General features: G+C 51.2%; 1 non-coding gene across 1 annotated transcript; it reads left to right on the top strand.

The window, feature by feature from the left end:
- Positions 1-11,102: 11,102 nt before the first annotated feature.
- Positions 11,103-11,174, top strand: TRNAA-GGC (transfer RNA alanine (anticodon GGC)). Its single transcript has one exon. It is a non-coding gene; the product is annotated as a tRNA-Ala (tRNA).
- Positions 11,175-20,554: the final 9,380 nt, after the last annotated feature.

The following is a 20,554-nucleotide window of genomic DNA, read 5'->3' as shown; positions in this document are numbered from 1 at the left end:
TGTTGAGCAAGGGGTGTGTAGGTGGTGCAGGCAATTGAACATTGGCATTAGGAGTGCTTGCATGCTGGAGAAGAACACACAAACAAATAGGTGCATACAGGTGTGAGGGTGGAAAGAGAGGACCCTGGGAATGTATGAAAAAGTTGCAGACCACCCACTTTCCACCCCCATTTTGGCTCAGCATGAGTTTCAGAGAGATTTTTCTGAAAATTAAGTTACTTCAGAAGAAGAGGCAGGTTTGGGGGAGTGCCCTTGAAGTGACATCACAGGAAAAGGTGGAGTTTTGGTTTTGGTGGAGTTTTGGTTCAGTGTGCCCTGGAAGTGACATCACTTGGCCTTGACCTGAAAGTGATACCACAGGAAATGACATAATTCCTGTCTCCCGGCTCCACCCCCAAAGTCTCCTGGCTCCACTCCCGAATTTTAGTGGGCCACGAAAGAGAAGTGTAAAAATAACTGGGCCACGGCAAAGAAGAGTTTGGGAAACCCTGCTCTAGGGCAAAGCAGCCAGTAGGCAAACACACAACAGGGCAGATGCTGACAAAACAAGAAGCCCAAAAAACCCAATGTCAAACTGCAGAATCCAGAGCCTGTGTGACAAGCCAGCAGAGCTCATGTCATACCAGAGAATCCAAAGGGACACCATTGTAAGCCCAGCCAAATGTATAAAATGTAAGAAAAACATGCTTAGGAGCCATAAAATGCCGGCCCTAAATAGTTCCAGGGGGAAAAATGTGCTGTTTTTTCAGTATTCAGAAAAATCCAGATACTGTTCTTGATATCTAAATGTGTCCAAAAATATCAATAAGGTAAGATTTAATTTAAGAATTAAATCTAAAGAGTTTCCGGCTCAGCATTAGGAAGAACTTCCTGACCATTAGAGCGGTTCCTTAGTGGAACAGGCTTCCTCGGGAGGTGGTGGACTCTCCTTCTCTGGAGGTTTTTAAACAGAGGCTAGATGGCCATCTGACAGCAATGTGGATCCTGTGAATTTAGGGGGAAGTATTTCTGAGTTCCCTGCATTGTGCGGGGGGTTGTACTAGATGACCCTGGAGGTCCCTTCCGACTCTATGATTCTAAGATATATCTTTGGACCTGAAATACCAGAACGCACGTCCTTCACAACAGATCAGTATCTGAAATGGGGTGCCATTTTAATTTCCCACCTCAGACACCACAATATCTCGATCGCGTACTAGAGTCAGCTTTTTTTTTGTTTGGGGCCGGGGTGGTAGCGATGGCAACAGAGGCTTCCCTCAGGCCCTGACTTGTAAAATTCCTTTCTGTGCAAGTTCTCGGTTTGTAAATTGCAAGGTAAAACTCCTATCTGTTCTGCCAAAATTGTCGACTCAGAAATTGGACTTGGGATGTTGCGGCAGCCGAAGTTGTGCCCTCGGGTTTGCATTGTGGAGTGACTGGCGGTGGGGGGCGGGGCTTGGGGAAGAGGAACCTTCCGTCTTCACTAGCCTCCCCGGTGTCATGTAGCGAGAGGCTGTAGGCCAGCGGTACTCAGTGCTGAGAGCGGACACAGCTGGGATTGAGGTGTAGAGAGCACCGGTCGGGGAGCCTCCAGGGTTGCGTGTTCGGTTGTGTGGGTAAGAGCGCCTGGCTCTGAGAGTAAACAACTCGTCCCACGTGTGACTAAAATGCCAGGGACGGCAGAGATGGGCTGTGCCACAATACCAGGGATGGCAAAACTGTTGGGCAGCTTGCCATTTTGAACTAGGCTGAAGCAACCATCTCCAACCCAGCCATCCGCAATATGGGGCAATGCCAAGTGGGCGCAGCGAGTAGGCAGAAGGGAGGCGAGGGCCACAGTTTCCCTTCGTGTCCCGGAGCAGAACGTCATTAATCACCCCCTGCTAAATGATATGGCAGCAGGCATTCCAGTTCCCGGCCCAGCCAGGATGCAGTCGGGGAAGAGAAGACCTAGCAGTCATCTTGGTGTGTGAGGCGGGCATCTTCTTTTGAACTCGAGCCCTCAAGGTCCTTTTGCATTTGGAAGCGGCAAGCTTCACGCAGCAGGAAAGACCCCAGGTGATTAATTGCACCTAAAAGGTTTAGCATCGCCGTGTGCTCTCATACTTTGGGTCTAGGGCACATGGATGGGAGGCCTGGTTCCTAGATCCAGTGCCTTTGTCCAGTCTGGTTCCTTTTGTGGGGTGATTCTGGGATGCTTCTGGGAGCTGTGTTGGTCCCTTGCCTTAGAACAGTATAAGCAACCTTACGCCGAGTCGGACTATCGGTCCATGGAGCCCAGTATTGTCCACTGTGACGGGTTAGCGGCTTTTCAGGTGCCAGGTTTATGCGGGGCTGTCCTGAGGTCCTTGAACTAGAGATGCCAGAGACTCCAGCATCTTCCACATCCAATATATGCTGGGTGAACTACGGCTCCATCCAGTTGACCTCAGAATTCTGGGCCAGCGACTTCTTGTTTTTGGGCTCAGAGGCTGCACTGGGATAGGGGACTTTGGAGCAGGGAGAGGCATCTCCAATTCTTTTCATATAAAGAGATCTCCATTTTGAAACTCCGATGCCTTCGTTGTTTGTGCTAGGGCCGCCACCTACCTTGAAAGAAAGGCACAGCCAAGGCAGAATCAACGTTCTTTTCAATCTGCCCGTTTGTTCTTTTTCCCCAGCCTGCCCGGCCCTGAGCTGCCGTGACGCCTTCCGGATAGGTGCTCTACTTCCCCAGCCAGCGTCAGCCTAGGCATTCGCTCTGCCCTGGCTCTGTTTTCGCTGGTTTGGTTCTCGCCCCCCCACCTCTTGACTCTCTCCCACCCTTTCCCTCTCAGCCTGCCACCTCCCAGTGCCTTCAAATGTACTGGGGGACCAGTTCTGTTTTGGCTTAGAGGACCACAGGAGGGTTTAAAAATGGTGGTGGTGCCGATGGAGGCTTTAGGTCTCTGCCCATATACAACAGCCGCCCGTTGGGGAGGGACGGTGGCTCAGTGGTAGAGCATCTGCTTGGGAAGCGGAAGGTCCCAGGTTCAATCCCTGGCATCTCCAAAAAAGGGTCCAGGCAAATAGGTGTGAAAAATCTCAGCTTGAGACCCTGGAGAGCCATAAATGGGGTTGTGGCTCAGTGGTAGAGCATCTGCTTGGGAAGCAGAAGGTTCCAGGTTCAATCCCCAGCATCTCCAAAAAAGGGTCCAGGCAAATAGGTGTGAAAAACCTCAGCTTGAGACCCTGGAGAGCCGCTGCCAGTCTGAGAAGACAATACTGACTTCGATGGACCAAGGGTCCGATTCAGTAGAAGGCAGCTTCATATGTCCATATATGTTCTCTTCGGTATTTGTCGAAGGGAGGTTTGACTGTCAAAGATTTTATCCCCCCCCCTCCCCCCAAAGTCTTAAGAACATAAGAGCCTTGCTGGATCAGGCTGGTGGTCCGTCCAGTCCAGCATCCTGTCTCACACTGTGGCCAACCAAATTCCTCTAGAGGGTCAACAACAAAGCACAGAGGCTGAGGTTTTCCTCTGATAAGAACATCAGAAGAGCCCTGCTGGGTCATACCAGTGGTCCCATCTAGTTCAGCGTCCTGCCTTACACAGTGGCCAGCCACTTCCTCTGGGGGACCAACCACAGGGCACAAAGGACAAGACCTGGCTCTGGGATTCAGAGATTCCCCTCCGCCACCATGGCTAGTAGCCCTTGAAAAGCTTATCCTCCACGAATCTAATCCTCCTTTAAAGCTGTTCATTCCAGTGGCTACATCCTCTGGCAGCAAATTCCACATTTGAATTAACCAGGGCTTTCTTTGTAGCAGGAACTCCTTTGCATATTAGGCCACACACCCCTGATGTAGCCAATCCTCCTGGAGCTTACAGGGCTCTTCGTACAGGGCCTACTATAAGCTCCAGGAGGATTGGCTACATCAGGGGTGTGTGGCCTAATATGCAAAGGAGTCGCTGCTAAAAAATAAAAAAAGCCTTGAATTCACTGTGTTCATAAAGATAAAGTTGAGCATCCATCTGGCCCACACCGGTGAATGGGGAAAGTGACACAGCTGTCCCAGGTTTAGGCCTATCGTTATAAAGACAGACCTAATGCAAATGAACTTATGGCCTTGCCCCGACTGGGCTGTGTAAGAGCATCTGCTAGGTCAGGGGTCCTCAAGCTACGGCCCGTGGGCCAGATGCGGCCCGCTGAGGACGTTTATGCGGCCCACTGGGTTATGGCAAAATCAGACCGGAAGTGACGTTCGACCTAAACTTGCGTTAGCAACACACACTTCCGGCACTGGGCTGAGGCGGTGGAGACAGAGTGTGAGGTGATACCAAGGTGAGGTGAGTTCCCAGGCCGGGGTGTGTGGTGTAGGGAAGGGAGAGAGATGCAGAAGACGGAGAACTGACGGCCCGCGGCCTTGTACAGTAACGGCAGTCCGCTCCTCCAACAGTATGAGGGACAGTGAACTGGCCCCCTATTTAAAGTTTGAGGACCCCTGTGCTAGGTGAATCTGCAAACTCCCACTAGAATATGTCTTCCCTTCCTTTGCGCTGCACAACTAGTAGCCAAAACTGAAATGTAGCCAGTTTAGAGGTGACCCCGTGCGCTGTGTGAAGGACCTTTTAAGATTTCAAGAAGTGAGAGGAAAGATGGCTGCTGGGGCAGCCTTGAGTTTTCTGGGTTGCTGGGGCTATAGCGGCCCCGTGGCACAGAGTGCTAAAGCAGCAGTGCTGTGGTCTGAACTCTCTGCTCACGACCTGAGTTTGATCCCGGCAGAAGCTGGGTTCAGGTAGCCAGCCCAAGGTTGACTCAGCCTTCCATTCTTCCGAGGTCGGTAGAATGAGTCCCCACCTTACTGAGGGGGAAGCATAGATGACTGGGGAAAGCAATAGCAAACCACCCCGTAAAAAGTCTGCCGTGAAAACATTGTGAAAGCAACATCACCCGAGAGTCGGAAACGACTGGTGCTTGCACAGGGGACCTTTCCTTTCCTTTCTGGGACCATAGCGCCCCTTTCCCTGCTGCTCTTTGTCCTCATGGGATTTAAGACACCCAGCTTTGCATTCAGTATCCAGAGGCTCCTTTGGGCTTTGAAGGGAGGGAGGGGTTTGAGCATGTGTGAGAGAAAACTTTCCAATGCAATAGCAGAAGGTATTTTTGCAGTAGCGATTAAAAAAAAAAGAAGAAGTAAAAGTCCCCTGTGCAAGTACCAGGTAATTACCAACCCGTGGGGTGACGTCACATCGTGACGTTTTCTTGGCAGACTTTTTACGGGTTGGTTTGCCCTTGCCTTCTCCAGTCATCTACACTTTCCCCCCAGCAAGCTGGGGACTCATTCTACCGACCTTGGAAGGATGGAAGGCCGAGTCAACCTCGATCCGGCTACCTGAACCCAGCTTCCGCAGGGATCAAACTCAGGCCATGAGCAGAGAGCTCGGACTGCAGTACCGCAGCTTACCACTCTGCGCCACGGGGCAGTAGCGATATAGAGACCCAGTTGGGCACGGCCAATGACGGTTAACCCCAGTTCAGTCCAGGGAGGCAGTTAGGTAAAGCGGCCCCTTAGCTGGGTGAGAAAATGAAAGCAAGTCAAAACACAAATCGAGGGGTTCTTTTTGACACGGTCTATGATCTGGGTGTCCCCCTCTACCTGGGGGGCTTGTCTTTCACCCCTGACACTCCCCGCAGGCCGTAGAATGGCTGCACACGGCAGATCTAGAAGAGCAGGGGAACAAACAGGAGAAGGAATCGTGCCCGCTTCCATTAAATCCGCTTTGCACCATAAGTAACTGTCATGTCCAAGGGAAGGCAAAGCTAGACTCCTTCTCCCCAATAAGCTAGCTTTCCATGCAGAGTCCATGTTTGTGTGACCAAAGGTTGAGTCAGCGTGGGGGAGAGGAGACTAGTGGTTAGAACCGAGGGCGCCAAAGATTTAGACCAGGGGTGTCGAACTCATTTTTTTTTTGCGGGCCAGATCTGACATAAATAAGACCTTAGAAGGAAGAGAGGCTTGGCTCAGGAGCTCTGCTGTGCGATTGAGAGAGCCTGGCAAAGCAAGCTATCCCTCCCCCCTTCCTCCCCAGAGGAGGAGCCTCTGCCAATGGGAAAATAAAGGTTTTGCTCTGTAGTTCCTGTGCAATTGAGCAAGCCTTGGAAAGCAAGCCGTTATGCAGAAGGAAGCAAGATGTGGGGAGAAGGAAGCAGTTGACAGCCAGTTGCTCGGGGATCTGATAGGAGCCCTCCCAGGGCCTGATTCGGACCCAAAACTGCATGTTTGACACCCCTAGTTTAGACGTCCCCTGTCCACGTTCTCAGCAAAGGAAGGTGGTGCTAGGATGAGGAGTTGGGGTTTGGAGAAAGCTTGAAAGCAAAATACCGAAAGCGCTCCATGTCATTTCTCCCATGCCGGCTTTGTAGCTCACCAGTCGCCGATTCAGAGAGGAGGCAGGCAGCGCCTTGTAGGAAAGAGTGCTTTGCTCTCAAAGGACGAAAACTAATCGACAAATACCTAGAATGAGGCAAAGGCAGGGTTCGGAGAAAGCAAAAAGCCAGGGGCGACGGAACCCAAGGCAGGAAGCCTTTTGCGGCTCAGCGCGAGATGCCAAGCGGCATTCACACCTCTGCACAGCAGCTGACGCGGCTAAGCAAAATAAGCGTTACTCGGAAAACAAGCCAGAGAACACAGTTTAGGATTATTGGTTGCCTAAACAAGCTAACGATACAGGAATTGCACAAGCATCGCTTAGCCGGGTATTAGCGTAGCCTGGGAGCAAAACGCACCTGCTGCGTTAATGAGGCCTCAAATTTGATCCTGCGTCTTAACTGGTAGGGCTGTTCCATCGAGTGGTTCTTCAAAGAGAGCTAGGTCGTATCTCCAGGCTGGATCGCTGAAATGTGGCTTTTTCTACATTCCCAGAATCATCTTTGTACAAAAGGGAGGATCCCTCTGACGGCTCTGCCCTGGATGGGCCAGACCAGGGGTGGCCAAACTTGCTTAGCGTAAGAGCCACATAGAATAAAAGTCAGATGCTTGCGAGCCACCAGGCACGAATGTCCAGTGTTTGAGAACCGGAAGGAAGGACAATTAAAAATAGATGGGAGGGGGAGAGATGGAAAGATAGCAACTTTGACTTTTAAGTGCATTCTCCAAGCCGCTTGGAGAAATGATTTAAAGAGACAAATGCCTTCTCCAAGCTGGCCAACGGGATCACGGGGGCTTCAAGAGCCACACTATATGTGCGAAAGAGCCACATGTGGCTCCCAAGCCGCAGTTTGGCCACCCCTGGGCCAGACTTAACCTGATCTCTGATTTCGGAACCTAATTATAGTTGAACCTGGTTAGTACTTGGATGGGAGACCGCCAGAGAAGTGCCAGGTTGCTGCTACACGGAGGCAGGCCGTGGCAAACCAGCTCTTCATCTCGGCCCTGGCCTGGGTAGCCCAGCCTGATCTCATCAGATCTCGGAAGATAAGGGGGGGTTGGCCTTGGTTCCCACTTGGATAGGAGACCACAAAGGAAGACCAGACTCGCTAAACAGACTGGCAGGGGTGGCCAAGGGTAGCGCTCCAGATGTTTTTGCCTACAACTCCCATCAGCCCCTGCCATTGGCCATGCTGGCTGGGGCTGATGGGAGTTGTAGGCAAAAACATCTGGAGAGCTACCCTTGGCCACCCCTGGGCTATGGCAAACCACCTCTGAATGTCTCTTACCTTGAGAACCTAATGGGGTGTCTATAAAAGTCTGCAACTTGATGGCACTTATCCCTCTGAATACTAGAGGCTGAGGACAGACAACTGGAGATGGCCCTGCTCTAGAGTAGAACAGGGGTGGCCAAACTGTGGCTCGGGAGCCACATGTGGTTCTTTCACGCGTATCGTGTGGCTCTGAAAACCCCTGGCCACCCCATCAGCCAGCTTGGAGAAGGCATTTCTCTCTTTAAATCACTCTTTAAATCACTTCTCAGCAGGCAGCTTGGGGAATGAATTTAAAGTTGCTTTCTTTTGACCTCTCCTCCCCTCCCTTCCTTGTAGCTCTCAGACATCCGACGTTCATGTCTTGTGGCTCTCAGACATCTGATGTTTATTCTGTGTGGCTCTATGTTAAGCAAGTTTGGCCACTCCTGGAGTAGAACATCTGGCAAGCTTCTGTCAGTCGCTTCCTTGTTTGGATCCCAGTCTGACTTGGCAAGGCAGTTCTAGAGTCAGCACAGCCTTGTGGTTACGAGCGTCCGACTAGTCTCTGGAAGACCAGGGTTCGAATCCCCGCTTGAGTCATGGAAGCTCCCTGGGTCACCGTGGGCCAGTGACGATTCCTCAGCCTAACCTACTTCACAGGGTTGTTGTGAGGATGAAAATGGAGGAGAGGAGAACTGTGTAAGCAGCTTTGGGTCCCCGCTGGGGAGGAAGGCCAGGTACAAAAACAAAAAAACAAAAAAAAAAAGTTGGCTCCTTAACATTTATGCAGATTGCTGTGACTTCAAGACACAGGCCGTTCACGGTTTCTCTTAGGCAGTCTTTTTCAAAATGATAATGGTGTGTGTTTCTTTTCCCTTTAATGTGGACTATCCCACTCTCTACATTACCTCAATAGCACTTGGAAATTAATAGTTTTGGTGCATTTAGACAAAAAAAAAAAGACTGTAGGACAGGGCTGGCCGAACTGTAGCTCTTTCACACATATTGTGTAGCTCTCAAAGCCCCCACCGCCCCAAAGGCCAGCTTGGAGATTTGTCTCTTTAAATCACTTCTCCAAGCCAGCTGGGAAATGTATTTAAAGTTTCTTTCTTTCCACCTCTCCCTCCTTCCCCTATCTATTTGCTTGCCTTCCTTCCTTCCCGTCTTGTGGCTCTCAAACACCTGACATTCGTGTCTTGCAGCTCTCAAACTTCTCACATTTATTCAATGTGACCAGGCCTCAGATTCAGTGGGAGCTCACAGGAGCACAGCTCGTGAACCTTTCTGAGAGTTCCTCCTCCTCCTAAGAGTTCCACCTCCTTGTCCATTGAATCGTAGGTGCAGCTGCATAACAATAAGGAAGTTCAGCCAACCCTGCCCTAGGACCTGTCTAGGTTCCCTCATGTATCACCTGTACATGCCTCTGTCTACAGCCCCTCAGCTGGGCCCGGGACTTCCTGATTGCTTCCCTTCTGGGTGAGGTGGCGGGTGCCCCACTATTGTTGGCAGTAGGAGCTCCTTTGACTTCAGGCCAGAGAACATGCTGAGATCAAGGGACCAGCGGCGAGGACAGAGGGAGGACCGGGCAGATTGCAGTTTCTCAGTAAAACTTGCTACAAAGCAGAAAAGATTTGTGTGGCTTCCCCCCCTTGGGGAGCACTGAATGGATCCTCTTGTCCGCAGGTGGCCAAACCGGCTCGGGAGCCACATGCGGTTCTTTCACACATATTGGCGTGGCTCTCGAAGCCTCCCATCAGCTGGCCTGGAGAAGGCATTTCTCTCTTTAAATCACTCATCCAAGCCAAGCCAGCCAGCGGTTTGGAGAATGCATTTAAAGTTGCGTTCTTTCCACCTCTTCCTCCCTCCCCCCCATCTATTTGCTTCCCTTCCTTCTTTTCTCCTTTCATCTGGAGGCTCTCAAACATCTGATGCGGTTCTTCCATGAAGCAAGCCTGGCTTTGAGGAAGCGTGAATGCAGACAGGGCGTTTGAAGAAAGGCTGGGGGGCGTTCCCTTGGGCCCCTTTCTCTCAAGGGTTCCTAAGCACTTGGGAGGCCCAATTTGAATGTTCAAAGCTGCCTCTCGCTTGCACTGTCTGTCCAGGACCAGAGCTACAGTCCAGCAGCACCTTAAAGACTAACCAGATTTGTTCAGGGGGGCGGCTGTGCTGGTCTGAAGCAGGGGTGGTCAAACTTGCTTCAGCTAAGAGCCACATAGGATAAATGCCGGCTGTCTTAGAGCCACAAGACATGAACGTCACAAGGCAGGGGAGGAGAGAAGAAGGAAAGCAAATAGATGGAGGGAGGGAGAGGCGGAAAGAAAGCAACTTTAAATGCCTTCTCCAAGCTGCCAGTTGACTTGGAGAAGTGATTTAAAGAGACAGATGCTCTCTCCGAGATGGCCGACCAGGCAGCGGGGGCTTCGAGAGCCACACAATCTGTGCGAAAGAGCCACGTGTGGCTTCCGAGCCACAGTTTGGCCACCCCTGCTCAAAGCCAAGGCTATGGTGGTCAGATGATGACCTCCCCCCGCCCCCATTTGCTGCGTGCAGAGAGCCAGCAGGCATGCCGTTGCGCCCAAGTCCCTGTTAACCCATTTCTAGCATTCCCAAATTCTTCCCCGGGGCGCAGAGGCAGGCGTGGAAGGCAGTCGCCACTGAGTCATCCCCCACGCGCACACTTCATCCCGGCCTGTTTCACCTGTGGAAAAGGGTGATGGAGCTCTTAATCAGCGGTGCCTCCCTTCTGGGGCTCGGCTCCCCGGCAGAGAAGCTGACGGGCAGGCAGCCACCTCCAGCATCAGGGCAAGGAGTAGGGGTGGGGAGAGGAAGAGGAAGGCAAGGTGTAAGCGAGACCGAGAGCACTTTCACCCTTGGGAGTTGGAACTGGGGCAGAGCTTGCTCAGGGAATGCTGCCTGTGCCCTAGTTTCTTCTTACCTGCACCAAGTCTTTGTGGGCCTTCCTCGGCATCCATTCACCTGTCTTAGCGCAGTCTGCTATAGCCTGTCTTCAGTCTTCCAGCTCCCCCGCTAACTCCTTTTGGCTCCGTTTCTGACACCACAAATCCCCCAGAGTTAAAGTCTTCCAATTAGGGATTGCCTGGCTGAATACTCTTGATCAAAGCACCAGAATAAAGCTCCAGGCATGTGCAGAAAGAGGAAGGAGGGCAGGGGTAAGGGATCGGCCTGCGTTCCTGATTCTGTTCATAGAATCCATTTGTTCAAGTAATCCCCTCTCTACAGAGATACTGAAAATGTGCTTCTGCTGACCTTATGGCCTCAGTGGTACAGTTAGCTGTGTTGCCACTGCCTTTAGTCCTTTGCTCTGCACCTCTGCAGGAGCTGAGATGCTGGGCTCAGTGGTAGAGCATTTGCTTGGCATGCAGAAGGTCCCAGGTTCAATTCCCGGCATCTCCAGTTAAAAGGACCAGGCAGGAGGTGATGGGAAAGATCTCAGCCTGACACCCTGGAGATCAAGGAAGTGGAGCTGTAGCTCAGTGGTAGAGCATCTGCTTGGCATGCAGAAGGTCCCAGGTTCAATCCCTGGCATCTCCGGTTAAAAGGACCAGGCAGTAAGTGATGTGAAAGACCTCAGCCTGAGACCTCTGGAGAGCCAGGAAGTGGGGCTGTAGCTCAGTGGTAGAGCCGCTGTTTGGCATGCAGAAGGTCCCAGGTTCAATCTCCGGTTAAAAGGACCAGGTCAGAGGTAATGAGAAACGCCTCCTTTGAGACTCTGGGGAGCCATGAAGTGGGGCTGTAGCTCAGAGGTAGAGCATCTGCTTGGTACGCAGAAGGTCCCAGGTTCAGTCCCCGGCATCTCCAGTAGAAGAAGACTGCAGATTTATACCCCTCCCTTCTTTCTGAATCAGAGACTCAGAGCGCCTTCCAATCTCTATATCTTCTCCCCCTACAGTAGACACCCTGTGAGGTGGGTGGGGCTGAGAGGGCTCTCACAACAGCTGCTGTATTTCTCTCTACCCACCCCAAAAGGTGCTGAAACACTTGCTTTTTAGCTACTCAGTGCGATAAAAAGTGCCATCAAGTCAGGGCTGACTCGAGGTGATCCCCTAGGATTTGCAAGGCAAGAGAGGAACAGAGGTGGTTTCCCATCGCCTGCCTCTGTACAGCGACCCTGGGCTTCCTTGGCTGTCTCCCATCCGAAGACTAATCTGGGCTGACTGTTTAGCTTCCAAGATCTGACGAGATCGGACTAGCCTGGGATCTCCAACTCCGGGCTTAACCTGTTTGGCTTGCGGTTTTTACATTTCCGGAGTCTAGATTCTTTTTTGAAACCTGCTGCATCATGTCCTGGATTTCTGGGAAACTGGCATGGTGTAAAAGAAAAATAATGCACACAACTGGCAAGCAGAACACATCTCAGGTGGTGGGTAAAGCCACACGTACCTCCTCTGCGGGAAAGAGGTTTCAGACCTTTCTGGGTTGGCATCTGTGCCGAATCTCACGTGTGGCTTTGCCTTCTCAACTGGGCAGACTGCTCTAGCCGGTTGGCTACCAAAAGCCAGGAGGCAGTGGGAGCAAACAGAAGGAAACCAGTATCTCTTCGCCTTCCAGAAGCAGCTTAACTCTGTTCTCTTGCGCAAAACTCGGGGGAAAAAACCTGTGGAACAATAACAAACGGATATTGAAAAAGTTATTTTATAAATGAATCAAATTTTCAAAAGAGTTCATAAATCCATCTTACTACAAAAGATACAGAATTCCTGAAGTTCCAAAGCGGAGAATACAGTTCCTAGAATATTTCCAGTTCAAACGTGTCAATTTCAGACGTCAAGCGCTTGTAGACCACTCGCCCGCGTTCGCAAAATAGCCAAGATAAAAGCTTCAATCTTTAGTTCAACTTTACATTGAAAGTGGGTAGCCTCTGACAGTAAAGCCGCCTGTGATACTGTTTCCGAAGATCCCTTTGTCAAAGAGACATATCCCACTTATATCATCCCGGAACACCCCCTGCAGCACTAGCCTTGGAGTTTCCTCCAAGTTGTGAACTTCTTTAAAATTTTGATTAATTTATAAAATAACCTTTTCAATATTTATTCGTTATTGTTCCACATTTTTTTCTGGGTTTTGCACAACTGATTTGTTCTGCGGTACTCTAGGTGTTTGTAACTCTGTTCTTTGCCTGCTCAAAGCTGGCAACTAGAGGAGGAGGCTGGCTTAGGGCTTGGCTTGGTTTAGGGTTGTCAACTCCTGGTTGGAAAATTCTTGGAGACTTGGGGATGGAAAGGGGGAAATACTGGCTTCGGAGAGAGGGGAAAACACCCGGGATTTGATACCACAGAATCCAACCTCCAAAGCTGTTGTGTTCCCCAGGGGAACCGATGATGGGATCTCTAGTTTAGAGGCAAGTCGTAATACCATGAGATCTTCAGGCCCCGCCTGGAGATTGGCAACCCCACCATGGTAGGAAGCTGACCTAGCCTAGAAGGACCCATGGATCTGATCCATGCTGGGAAACAGGCCTTGAATATTTCAAAGGGAGGCCAAATTATGCCAACGCATGCATGAGGAACTTTTATGCCCATTGCGTTCTGAGGGAGACAAGCTGGCCAAAATGTTCCTGGAACTCTTTGCGGCACCCAAAAGAAACACCAGAGTCAAAGCCAGCACCATTCAGCAGTCTGGGGAATAGTCTAGTTTCATTCAGCAGCCTAGTTTCTAGGTTTGCTGTAAAGCAGTAGTCCCCAACCTTTTTGGCACCAGGGACCAGTTTTGTGGAAGGCAATTTTTCCACGGACCAGCGGGGGGGGATGGTTTTGGGATGATACAATTGTGCACTTTATTTTGGTGTGGTGGTTAAGTGTGCAGACTCTTAACTGGGAGAACCGGGTTTGATTCCCCACCCCTCCACTTGCAGCTGCTGAAATGGCCTCGGGTCAGCCATAGCTCTTGTAGAGCTGTCCTTGAAAGGGCAGCTTCTGGGAGAGCTCTCTCAGCCCCACCCACCTCCCAGGGAGGAGGAAGATAAAGGAGATTGTGAGCCACCCTGAGATTCAGAGTGGAGGGCAGGATATAAACCCAATGTCGTCATCTTATTATCATTATTACATTGTAATATATAATGAAATAATTATACAACTCACAGCCTGGTTGCTAACAGGCCACGGACTGGTACCGGTCCATTGACCGGGGGTTGGGGACTCCTACTGTGAAGGATTACTTGACTATTACACACAATGGGATTTAGAAAGAAGTGTTTCATAAGTGATACACAGTGCAAGTCTCTCTTGAAAGAAGGATTTCGATGTGACCAAGCTGTGGTGGAGGGTGGGGCAAGCTGATCGGACCAGGCGGAGTGAAGGAGGCAAGACAGGACATCAGCTTTGTATAGAGAAGTTCCCAGATCCTGTCTTTTGCACTTACTTCCCAGTTTGGCGTAGTGGTTAAGCGCGCAGACTTTTATTTGGGAGAACCCCTTCTCCTCCACATACACCTGCTGATGTGACCTTGGATCAGTCACAAGTTCTTTCGTATCTGTTCTCTCAAGTAAAAAGGTTAAGGTAGTCCCCTGGGCAGGCAACGGTCATTTCCGACTCTGGGGTGACGTCGCTTTCACAACGTTTTCACGGCAGACTTTTTACGGGGTGGTTTGCATTTGCCTTCCCCAGTCATCTACACTTTCCCTCCAGCAAGCTGGGGACTCGTTTTACCGACCTCGGAAGGCTGAGTCAACCTCGAGCCGGTGACCTGAAAACCCAGCTTCCACCAGGGATCGAACTCAGGTCGTGAGCAGAGAGCTCAGACTGCAGTACTGCAGCTTTAACCCTCTGTGCCACGGGGCTCTTGTTCTCTCAGGAGCAGTTCTCAAAAAGAGCTCTTTGTGGCCCTCCTACCTCACAGGCAAGGCTCCCCCTAAGCCATGGAATCTTGTGAGCAAAAATTCTACCTTGGGAGCTACTAGTGGCATTCAAGTTGTGAGCCGCTGCATCAATTAGTTTGCTCTGAGGCATCCTTCCTGAGCTACGACAAAAATGTGTGAGCCGCAGGCTAAAAAACTGAGCTAGCTCACACGAACTCAGCCTAGAGGGAACACGGCTCACCGGGTATCTGTTACGGGGAGGGAAAGGGTTTGAGACTTCTTCAGCTAGTGAAGGGTGGGGTATAAATCAATCTCTTCTTCTAAACTGGGGGAAAGGTGGCGGGGGTGGGGGAGGAACATTCCCAGCAAAGAAAAAAAAATGCTTGGAGAGACTGCCAAGCGGAGGCAAGTTCCCTGGCCCACGGTCACCAGTAAGCAGATTCCACGCAGCCATTTTTCTTGGTTACATTTCCGTCTTCTCCGTTTCCCGAGGGAGGCATACAGAGCACCTTGGCCTGCGATGGGGGAGGCTTAGAACAGGAGCACAGGTTGGGATGCGTGACAGAGGCAGCATTTGAACCCAGCTCTTCCTGATCATCGTCTCATCATGCTACGCTGGCTCTCTGTGGGTTGCTCAAAGCCGCACCGTTGCGTCTGAGTGCCGGAAAGCGCTGTCAGGCCACAGCCAAATTTGATAACCCTGTAGGGTTCTCAGAGCAAGAGGCAGGCAGAGGCCGTTGGCATTGCCTGCCTCTGCATAGCAACCCTTCATCGGTGGTCTTCCCTCTATATCAGGGATGGGGAACCTTTTTTCTGCCAAGGGCCATGTGGATATTTATAACATCATTCGCGGGCCATAAAAAATTATCAACTTAAAAAACAGTGCTATGCCAAGGAAGAATGATTCAGGCCAGCAAAATTAATGCAAATAATTGTTTTTCTGTTTGAAGTCATGTGGGGAGAGCCTTATCTGGTGCGCGCACACACACACCTGGCCTGCCACCCCAGGCAAATGCATAGGTCCAGGGATTTTTTGTAGAAAAAGCCCAGCAGGAGCTCAGTAACATCCCCTAATATTAACACATTAGGTCACACGTTAATTTGCATATTAGGCCACACCCTCTGGGATAATCAAGTGCAAATTGAACTGTGACAGTCACTTTTCCAGGCCCTGTAGCAATTCTGGCTGGCCAGCCAGGCCCCAGGGAGGCTGCTGCACAGTATATCTGGGCCCTATGATCCCTGCCTGGCCCTGGGGAGGCTGCTGCACAGCGCGACTGGGCCCCACGATCCTCGCTGGCCAGCCAGGCTCCAGAGAGGCTACCACATGGCTCGGTTCAGTCCAGAAATCCCCGAGGGCCACACCAAGTGACCTCGAGGGCCATATACGGCCCTCGGGATGGGGGTTCCCCACCTTGCTTAGCTTCCGAGATCTGCTGAGATCAGGCTAGCCAGGGGAGGGCTTTGCTTCCGAGCAGAGAGCTGCAATCGATTGTACCTGGATGGTGCACATGATAGCGGCGTTCACACTTTACTTTTTGGTGCACATTTCAATCCTTGGAGGCAAGCTCCAGTGCGTAAGAACATAAGAGAAGCCAAAGGCCCATCCAGTCCACACTGACACACAGTGGCCAAATAACCAGGAGCCATCAGGAGGTCCACTGGTGGGGCCGGGACACTAGAAGTCTTCACACTGTCCCCCCCCCACCCCACCCCGAGCACCAAGAATACAGAGCATCACTTGCCCCAGACAGAATACCATCTACACCTTGTGGCTAATAGCCACTGATGGACCTCTGCTCCATAGGTTTATCCAATCCACTCTCGAAGAGTCTGTGCTTGTAGCTGCCACCGCCTCCTGTGACAGTGAATTCCGTGTGTCAATCACCCTTTGAGTGACTTCCTTTTATCCGTTCTATCCCGACCGCTCAGCAATTTCATTGAGTGTCCACAAGTTCTCGTATTGTGAGAAAGGGAGAAAAGGACTTCTTTCTCTCCCTTCTCTGTCCCATGCATAATCTTGTCAGCCTCTAAAAGAGGCTGCACCAAGAGGCCAGCGCCTCATGGCAAGAAGGGGTCTCCCTCCCCCTCAGAGCTCCTCAGTGCTTTGCAGTATAGGGGGTGCGGTGCAGTGGCTAGAGTGCACGTGATAGCCTGGGAGACTCGGGTTCGAATCCCCAGTCTGTCCTGGAAGCTCTCTGGGGTGACCCTGTGTTAGGATTTACCACTTGACAGCACATCAGGTAATGTGAAGATGAAGTACCACTTGTTCATTGGTTAGTTTGAGGGGGCTCATCTGCCTCTCTGAGCATTCTTTTTCCACTTGTGAGCCAACCACTTCTCTTCCTCTGTTTTATGCCGCACCACGCAGTACGTTAGTTATCACTCCGTAAAAATAGTTCTCCAGTAGTTTCATGCGTTTTACCCCGAGCGTGGGGTGATTTATATAATACGCTTCCGAGAATATAAGACTTTTATCTAACACCCCGGGCCGGTCACACCCGTGAAGCCTGACCTACATCACAGGGTCGTTGTGAGGACAAAACGGAAGAGGGGAGAGCGGCATTCGCTAGCCAGCATTCAGCGTGCAACCTGAAGCGTAGCAGCTGCCTGGTCCCAGGCCAGCTTAGCAGGTTTGACGGCGCTCCAGTTTAGGGCTGTGGTTTCCTCACTCCCTCTCAGAGGCAGGCTGGACCCGACGCTCCCGTCATACATCTGCAGTTTGGTCAGCCGGCACCAGAGTGAGAGACTACCAGGCAGGAGCGGAGCGCCTGGGCCCGAGCCAGAAGCTGCATGAATGCCAGGAGCCTGGTGTTGCTGGCATTCCCGATCCCTTCCCATTCACCCCTGCATTGTGCTCTTGGTGGGCAGACACCCTGGAGGAGAAGGGAGCCTCTGCAGATTATCTATTTCAGTGCAGGGTTGTCTGCATGCCCCTTCCAGTTAAAGGAATAGAGCAGGGGTGTCAAACCCATTTGTTATGAGGGCCAGATCTGATATAAATGAGAGCTTGTTGGGCCGGGACATGTCAGGCCGGGCCATGTGCATACCTATTGAAGAATAGGTAGCAGAGATATAGGTAGTCCCTTGGCGCAGAGTGGTAAAGCTGCAGCATTGCAGTCCGAAGCTCTGCTCACGACCTGAGTTTGATCCCGGTGGAAGCTGGATTTGGGTAGCCGGCTCAGGTTGACTCAGCCTTCCATCCTTCCGCGGTCAGTAAAATGAGTCCCCAGCTTGGTGGGGGGCGGGAAGTGTAGATGACTGGGGAAGGCAGTGGCAAACCACCCTGTAAAAAGTCTGCTGTGAGAATGTCGTGATGTGACATGGGGAGGGACAGTGGCTCAGTGGTAGAGCATCTGCTTGGGAAGCAGAAGGTCCCAAGTTCAATCCGTGGCATCTCCAAAAAAGGGTCCAGGCAAATAGGTGTGAAAAACCTCAGCTTGAGACCCTGGAGAGCTGCTGCCAGTCTGAGAAGACAAGACTGACTTTGATGGACCCAGGGTCTGATTCAGTATAAGGAAGCTTCATATGTTCACCCAAGTCGGAATAGACTGGTGCTTGCACGGGGGACTATCTTTACCTTTTTAGCAGAGATATAAATTTATTAACACAATTTTTTAAAAACAAATCTTAAAACATGCTTAAAGCATTAGCACTCTTAGTCTTAAAGGTGCTTTATTTCTCCCATGGGATCCAGGGAATGGGGCAAAGGAAGCTCTGGCTCTTTCCTTCCTTCCCCGGGGGACTGGGGAGGGGGCGGGGAGACTCAGCCAAGAGAAAGGAGAAAGAGTTGGCTCAGTAGCTCTGCTGTGTGATTGAGAGAGCTTGGAAAAACAAGCTCTGCCTCCCTCCCTTCTTCCCCAAGGAAGGAGGCTCAGCCAGTGGAGAAAATAGAGGTTTTGCTCTGTAGCTCCTGTGCAGTTGAGCAAACCTTGCAAAGCAAGCTGTTATGCAGAAGGAAGCAAGAGAGGGAGAAGGAAGCAGATGGCAGCCAGTTGCTCGAGGGCACGATAGGAGCCCTCCGGGGGCCTGATTCGGTCCCCGGGCTGCATGTTTGACACCCCTGGAATAGAGTGAGATGAGTAGTTGTGTGAGTCTGTCCGCAACAGTGGAAAAGAGCAAGAGTCCGGGAGCACCTCAAAGACTAACAACATTTGTGGCAGGGGAGGAGCTTTCGGGAGCCTCTGCTCACCTCTTCAAGATGGGCATCCGTGTTAGTCTGTCTGCAGCAGGAGAAAAGAGCAGGAGCACCTTCAAGACTAACCAAATTTAGGGCAGGGGTAGGAGCTTTCATGAGTCACCGCTCAGTTCTTCGGCTACAGCCAGGGAAAGCGTGCTCTTTTTGCCGTCCCCATGCCTGCAAGGGGAGGCAGCCGGGAGCAAGCTCATGCTGCCTCTTTTGCCCATCCGGCTTCCAGGCGGATGAAAGAGGCAGTGCAGCTTTGCTCCCATCTGCCTCCCCGGCAAGAGGCCACTCTCCTCCAAGCTCAGCTAGGAAGCCGGGCTCAGAGGAGACCACACAGTGGCATGCGGTCCTGCCGTTCTCCTGTTTGCCCCACCTGGAGATTGTCCCCCATGACGTTTTCACGGCCGATGTTTTACGGGGCGGTTTGCCCTTGCCTTCCCGTCACCTATACTTCCCCCCCAACAAGCTGGGGACTCATTTTACCGACCTCGGAAGGATGGAAGGCTGAGACAAGCTGGAGCCAGCTACCTGAACCAGCTTCCGCTGGGATCGAACTCAGGTTGTGAACAGAGAGCTCGGACTGCAGCTTTACCACTCTGTGCCACGGGACTCTGAACAGCAATTAGGGATCCCAATTTGGATTTTAAGGTCAGGGAAGGGAGAGGTTAAATTCTTCCTACCATATCACTCCCCCAGGTCTTTTTTTAATAGCAGGAACTCATTTGCATATTAGGCCACACCTCCTTGATGTAGCCAATCCAGAGCTTACAGAGCCTACTGTAAGCTCCAGGACTGGCTACATCAGGGGGTGTGGCCCGATTTGCAAAGGAGTTCCAGCTACAGAAAAAGCTCTACTGGTAAGGAGTGGGGGGAGGGACATGTACAATTACAGGGCCGTGTGCCAGTCAGGAAACAGCACAGGGAAATGGTTGAAATGAAGCCAAGGGGGAGGGATCTAACATTTTAAAAAAGATAAGACATCAGGAGATCTAATCATAGATCACCCACACATTGCACAACTCAGCCCTGACAGTCAACTACATGTCACACAGGCTTGGTGCTCTACTTTAAAAGCCCTTGCAAATAAAACAGAAAAGTGGGCATAAAACAATATACGCCTGTCTCTTACAAAACGTTCATACCATTTGCAAAAGTGCCGGTAAGAAAACATGCCTTGCTAGATTCCACACAGGAATCGGTCGTAGAAAAGACAACTTGTTTCCCTCTGGAATTTCAGCAGGAGGGGTGGAAAATGACCCCTCCGCCAAAAAGAAAATTGCTCAAAACAGATGTCGCTCACTCCAGTCTTTATTGTGTTTGTCCTCACAACACCCCTGTGAGGTAAGCCACCGTAATAGAATTCCTCTTAGAACCAGAGAGGTGAAGTTGAAATTGATTCAGATGAGGCTACTTGCACTCTCCTCTCTGCCTTGAGACTCAAAGTCAGAAAAGATGGCCAAAAGTCCAGTGGAGAGCAACACTTCTGGTGTATTCCAGCAGCGTGAAGTCCCAGAACGGAGATGAACCAGTCCGTCCCGGCCTTTCAGGTTATACCCACCCCACTGCCCGATCCCCTGAACAATTGGTTATTTAACACTGCAAGCTTGGTGCTTGGCAACCGTGCCTTTGAGAACATACAGAGTGCCTCTCCCCTCTCTTCAATACTCATCGCCAACCCCCTTTAGGCTAAGGCAGGGGTGGCCAAATTTGATTAACGTAAGAACCGCATAGAATAAGTGTCAGATGTATGAGAGTCACGAGACATGAACATCAGGCGTTTGAGAGCTGCAAAGCAGACAAGGGAGAAAGATGATGATGATACCGGATTTACATCCTGCTCTATACTCTGAATATCAGAGCAATCACAATCTTTACCTTCCCCCTCAACCGACACCCTGTGAGGTAGGAAGAGCCACGCCGGATCCGACCCGA

This window comes from Heteronotia binoei, chromosome 17 (assembly GCF_032191835.1).
Source record: "Heteronotia binoei isolate CCM8104 ecotype False Entrance Well chromosome 17, APGP_CSIRO_Hbin_v1, whole genome shotgun sequence".
In the NCBI taxonomy this organism is placed as follows: Eukaryota; Metazoa; Chordata; class Lepidosauria; order Squamata; family Gekkonidae; genus Heteronotia; species Heteronotia binoei.
Note: the sequence above shows the minus strand (reverse complement) of the source record. Positions and strands in the feature narration are given on the sequence as shown.